This window comes from Apodemus sylvaticus, chromosome 4, assembly GCF_947179515.1.
Source record: "Apodemus sylvaticus chromosome 4, mApoSyl1.1, whole genome shotgun sequence".
In the NCBI taxonomy this organism is placed as follows: Eukaryota; Metazoa; Chordata; class Mammalia; order Rodentia; family Muridae; genus Apodemus; species Apodemus sylvaticus.
The window spans coordinates 129,674,681-129,681,377 of record NC_067475.1 but is presented as its reverse complement, the minus strand read 5'-3'; the positions used below and the strand labels follow the sequence as shown (position 1 = coordinate 129,681,377).

The window sequence follows — 6,697 nt, the reverse complement described above, 5'->3', positions numbered from 1 at the left end:
ATATAAGGCCTTCATCATAGATAGGAATGCTATGAAAATTTTGTCCCTGTACAAGGCATGGCTATCACAGTCATGAATTCACAGCAGTTATGGTTGCAAATACAAGACCTGAGAGGATCAATAGAGCCAAATCCCACTTTGAATGGGGTAAGAGGGATTCTTGAGGTCCTAGCTCTAACTGACAATCTATTGGCAGTTCATAGCAGCTGGTGGAGGGGAGATGATGATTCTGTGAGGGTGTGGCCACCAGTGGATGGCTCCATACTCATATACATGTGTAGGAGTCACACTCACTGAATTGTGAGTTATTAGAAAAAAGGAGAAAACAAAACAAAGCAAAACAAAACAAAACGAGTTGAAGTTTGGATTTTAACATATTAAGGGACTTAAGGGATTTGGAATAGAAAAATGGGAGGCTGACAAAGTCATATTTTATTGTATACATGCACAAAAACCTCAAAGAATAGATAAAAACTAGAATTTGTGAGAGTAAAATTGCTGAACAATTATTTGATAAACATAAACCAATCAAATATATTAAAATTTTAAAATTGAGGAAGCAACAGTCAATATGGCTCCTCCAAAAATAACAGTTCACAGATCCAGAGAAATTCATCATAATGGTGGTGAAAAGGATGAATTTGGGCAAAGAGTACAAAAGCATGACTACTAGAATGATTTGTAATCCAGAGAGGACACTGATGGACATATGACTGATGTTGAAAAGAATAAAAATAGGCAGCTGGCTATGAAGGAGCAGATTAACAGAGGCAAATTTTGAGAATAGTCAAATAGAAATCTTAAAGTAAATAACTGGACAGAGTCAGATAAAAGAATAAAAAGTCAGAGCTTGAAGACACAGTCAGGAAATTAGGATCATCAGATGGAAATACAGAAAAGGAACAGAAAGCCCATGTCCTGTGCGGAACCATGAACAACCTAATTTACAAACCATAAACATAGTGCCAGGTACAGAGGATAGATTTAGGGAAGATATTCAATAGAAAAACAGTAAAATATTTCCCAAATCTTGGCAAACAGGTGGACATCCAGGTATAGTATATCGAATAGGCATGTCCAGATAAGAAATTGGATACATCATCCTGCAGCTAAAACACAACATACACAGATCATAAAATGAATATTGGAAGCTACAACAATGCAGGACCTAGTCACATACAAAGGGAAGCCAAAGAGCAACTCTAGGCGGTAACTTCCAGTCTAGTATAGGGTTGCCAGCAAAGTTATCCTCCAAAAATTAAAGGGAAATAAAGATCTTCTCTGAAAAGAATTCTGGACTAAGACAGCAGCAAAGAGAAACGGATCCTACACAGAAAAAAAAAAGACAAATGTGCGCAGACCTTTCAATCCTTTCAGCAAAAGTTCTGAGGGTTAGTGCTCTCCATTTTCCAATGTAAAAAAAAAAAAGAATAATTAGAAAAAGTCAGCAAGTGTTTAAAAATACTTCAATATATTCTGCCAGCAGGGAAGTAGATATGAAATTTACTCTGAGATTCTCTGTGACTCCCGCCAGAATGGCCTGATAGAGAAATCAAAATGTTGTCAGAGACACAGGGAAACAGAATCCAAAGATGTCATTGGCAGGATGCAATTCAGTTCTAACACTATGAGGATGGAGAATCTGGGGGGTACATTATTGCAGACACTACAGAGATCTAGTGTAGATCCAGCCCCTATGAACACAAAATTGAACCAGCATGAGACAAAGCTGAACCACTTTGCAGGTTAGAGTCTAATTAGCTTATTTTAGAGATATCCTCATACTTATTTAATTGTGGCTTCCAATAACAGGCAAGCCCTTGAAACCAATATAGGGTGTCAATCAACAAGTGGATGAAGAAAATGTAGCATAACAGAGTGGAAAACCGTTGAGTCACAAGAAAGAACGGAGTATATTTTGTAGGAAAAAAAGGTTGTAGTAGAAACTATTGTTGAACAATATCTAGAATGAAAAAGAGAAACATGTTTTCTCCTTTTGATTCTAAATATTAAAACATCTAGAAAGATGTTAAATATACATCTTCAGGATCTAAATTACATGAAAGGATTATGGGGACAATTACATAAGAAGAAGAGAAGCAGAGGAATGGGAGAGGGGTGTATTACACAGAAAAGGATAGCTATGAGTTGATCAGCTTACATTAATGTAGAAAAATGTGATATAGTACTCATTGCTTTGTATAATTAATATAGACTAATAAAATGAAATGCAGTGACTAATACCCGGTATTCATTTATTTATATTTTAATTTCTATTTAACTTTTATGTCATACAGAAGAATATGGTATCTGTACTAATAGAATATCAGATGACATTTTTAAATTAACTATGTGTGTCCACAGGACCTCCACACACCTGAGGTCATTGCAGTACTACTGATAAAGGCTAAGAAACAGAAGTACTCCATGTCTACCATCTGGATAATCAACAAAGAAATACGCTTACTTACATATTAATATTATACTTATTATATATTATAATATATATAATATGCACTTATATAATAAGCATATATTAATAAGCATATATATAATATGCTTACATATTATAGTATAACTGGCCATAATAATATTCAAATCCTGCCATTTATATCAGATGGCTAGCGCTGGAGATCATTATATGAAGTGAAATAAGCCAAGCATATACTGATGTCACCATGTTTGCTGTGCGTCCATTTTCTTTTCTTGACCATGAGTGCCACAATATTAATGTGGCAGATCTTAAGTTCCTAAAACCTTCCAAGCTTTTCCTTGGTAGTAACTATGATTAGGATTCAACCTGTGGCAGTGTAGTGGCTCTTCCTGGTTGTCAGCTTGACTATATCTGGAATGAACTGCAATCCAGAATTGGAAGGCTCACCTATGATCCTAATCTGGAGGCAGAGATACATATTTTTGACCTGGATCTTGGCATGGAGATCTTGAAGCATATGAATTCCAGAAGATTAAGATAAGGAGATCTCTGAGTTTAAGGTCATCTTGGATTAAAGGCGTGGTAGCACACACCTTTAATCTGGGCCACGCCCTCTGCTGGAAACCTATATAAGGACATTGGAAGAAGGATGTCCTCTCTTTCTTGCCTGCTTGCCTCATTGGACTGAGCAACTGCTACATCCTTGGACTTCCATCCACAGCTGCTGCTGACCATTGTTGGGGAGCTGGACTACAAGCTGTAAATCATCCACAAATTCCCTAACTATATAGAGACTACCCATATGTTCTGTGACTCAGGAGAACCCTGACTAATACAGGCAGGTTTCTTACCTAGACCTACCTGGAACACATGTACACACCCTGAACTACACACACTGCACTGTGCACATTGCCCTACACACACTTACACAGACTTGCACACTCTGTCTTAAGCCCCACACTAATAAGAAAGGTTTGTTTTTGTTTTGTTTTTTGAATCCTTTAAAACTACAAAAATGATGTTGAATAAAAAATCCAAGAAATGTTCATATCATCTCAAGTCTCCATACCTAACATATGGCTTACCTAATTTAATCTAAATATACATATACGAGATTCCCTAAGGCCAAGTCTTAGGGATAAGGATTTGGTAGTTGCTCAGCAGCTATCAGAGCATCTACTGCCTCTCACAGGACCTGATTATGGTTCCCAGCACCCACAGGTGGTTCACAATCACCAAAACTCCAGTTCCTGGGCATCAGCACCCACTGTGCACACATAGCTGGCAATCAGGCAAATACCCAGTGAGACATAAATAAAAACAGAACAAATCTAAAGCAACAAACCGTGTAGCAAATGGTTATTTCTTGGCTAGCAGCTAATATATTTATTCTTGCTATTTACAGAAAAATTTATGTCTACATTATATTTTGAGAGATGACAGAGTTTTTTCTTGCTATATTTTAATTTAAAATCTGGGATTACCACTCAAAAATTTTCTTCCACGTTCAGTGACTCCCTGTAGGTACTACCTAAGAGACCAGTTGACAGAAGTGTCTAGAATCACACAGGTAGCCTCATAAAAAATATGTGACATGATAATAAATTATTTCAGTTCCTGGCTTGTCTGAGATGTAGACTGAATAGTATATTGATAGTCCCCAAACCATTTATTATTCTCAAATATATAATATTTGCCAATAAGTCCTGCAGAAGCATGAAGTCAGCCAGCGAGAGGTCAGCTCAGTTCAGGAGAGCAGGAAGGCTCAGGCCTGGGGCAGGAGTTTTGGGCTCCCGATCTGTACCTCTTGTTCCAGCCTAATGCGAGAGAAGGTCCTAGTCTAGGTTTTCACAAAAGGCAGTTACATTCTGCCTTCTCCAGATTTCCTGAGTGACAAATGTCAGAATTAAATCGTTGCAGCATGTGGCATATTTTTTTATCCAGATAAATATTGAAAACATATTTACTGCAATATTGAAGGGATTAGAGCATTCAGAAAGGGAAAGTCTGACCCAAGCTTCAGCTGTGCCGCATTCCAGCACACTCCAGACTTTGCCAGCAGCTCAAATCCCTGACAATAAACAGCCCAGGGTGGGGTCAGGGCTCTGTGAGTGCGCAATTGCTGGACGTTCATTCGTTGCAGCATTAGCAGCGCTGGCATCTGCAGGGGTTGCCCATCATGCCCCGCTTCACTCACATCGGAGACTTTTGAAGCCGTCTTAATTATGCTTGTAAATGCCATATAGTTTATTGTTTATAATAATGAATTTGGCAAAACTAATGTGTGTGTGTGTGTGTGTGTGTGTGTGTGCGTGTGTGTGTGAACACATATAACTTTTTTTTTCTGGCCACACGATGTAATAAAGATGCCATGACTGCTAAAAATGGCGAGATTGCCTAAATTAAGAATCAGTCCTGGAACTTTTTCAGGTCACTCAGGATGTCGAAGTGAGGATGTGGTGTGTCCTCTGGAGTGAAATTATAGATTTCTGTGCGTCTTCTGGTAGGAGCTGTGATCAACTGTCCTGGATTTAGAGGAGGGAAGAATCTGTATATCATCTCTGTGAAGGGAATCCAGGAATGGCCGAAGAGACTTCCTGCTGCTGCTGTGGAGGCGACATGGTGATGGCCACAGTTAAGAAAGGCAAACAGGAGCTAAGAAAAATATCGTCCATCCGGCAGTGGTAATTCAACAATGAAAGTCAGATCCTAGAAAAGATGGGGTGTTTCTTTATTTGAAGATAATGCAGGGATCATAGTAAACAGTGAAGTTGAGAGGAACACTTCCGTTATCACAGGTCCAATTGCAAAGGAGCATGTAGACTTGTGGTCCAGGGTTGCATCTAATGCAGGAAGGCAGCGTTGCACTGTTCTCTGGTGTATTTATAAAAAAGATTCATTATAAAGCTTTTCTCGAAGAAAAAAGAAACAAAGAAGCATTAAGTTCAGGCCATTCAAGATGGGAAAGGGTGAATGTGGTCTGGTGTCTTTCTGATGAATAACAGATATTTATGGAATACTCAGTTAAGACTATGAAAGGGGGCGGTGGGGCACACGCCTGTAATCCCAGCACTCTGGGAGGAAGAGGCAGGCAGATTTCTGAGTTCGAGGCCAGCCAGGTCTACAGAGTGAGTTCCAGGACCGCCAGGGCTATACACAGAAACCTTGTCTCGAAAAAAACAAACAAAAAAGAACCAGAGATAGTTTTCTGGAACTAAACAACAATACCGGAAATGAAAACTGAACATATTGACTAGATGTCTCATAGAGACAGCATCCCCCAAAGAAGAGCAGCAGAAGCAACAAGTTACAGGTAAAAGGAGAGAGGGGATGGGGACCGTGAAGGCTGAGCCTCAGGTCCCCCTCAGAGTGGCTGGCTCCTGTGATCGAGGGTAGAATGTGCTGAGAAAATAAAGAAAATAAGAAGCCACTGTGGATCGAAAACCATGCTTCAAGATTGAGGGCTTTCATATAAGGATCCAGAACACAAAGCAAACAGGAAGATTCTGAATTAGACACCACTAACTAACTATGAACCAGGATCCCAGCATGACACTCAAAGATGAAAATAACAGCAAGATTCCATTTAAAGATGGAAGAAGTGGAACTATGCTTTAAAAATGGAAGAAACTGTATATGAACTCACATTTAGTCCTAAAAGATGGTCAGTTCCACATGCCTGTCTTCTGGGCATCATGGTGGTGGTAAAACTCTTCCCCTGAGGGCAGATGCCCTCTGAGAGCTGCTGTGAGCTGAGCGGGCTCATAAGAACTGTGTGTCATAAGCTGTTGAAGCAGCAGCAGTTGGTTGAGCATATAGGGCAGGAGAAGAACAGCCTTAGACGTGACAGGCAGGTGAGTCTTGAGAGAGCAGGTTAGCACTCGAAGATCAATTAAAGTCACTGCTTGTAGGATTTCTAACCACTTGATATTTTAGATATAACTAAGAAAAATGCTTCATTAATTAAGGAAAACTCAGAGTAATTTATAAAGAAAAAAAGCGACTAAAAAAGCCATGCAGCTGGCAGGTCAAAGGCAAGAAAATGCAAGAAGGAGCTGGGGAGAAAGCCGAGGTGGAGAGTGCTCACTCCAGTTGATCTGACACCTTCTGGCTTCCTCCTCCATCACTATATCCATACCTATTTGTGTACAAAACACACACACACACACACACACATACACGCACACACATAAACACACAAAAACACAGACACACACATAAACACACGCACACATACGTACACACACATAAACACACACACAC

At 39.5% G+C, this 6,697-nt stretch overlaps 1 pseudogene; it reads left to right on the top strand.

The window, feature by feature from the left end:
• Nucleotides 1–4,874: 4,874 nt before the first annotated feature.
• Nucleotides 4,875–5,339, top strand: LOC127683708 (60S ribosomal protein L23-like; annotated as a pseudogene).
• Nucleotides 5,340–6,697: the final 1,358 nt, after the last annotated feature.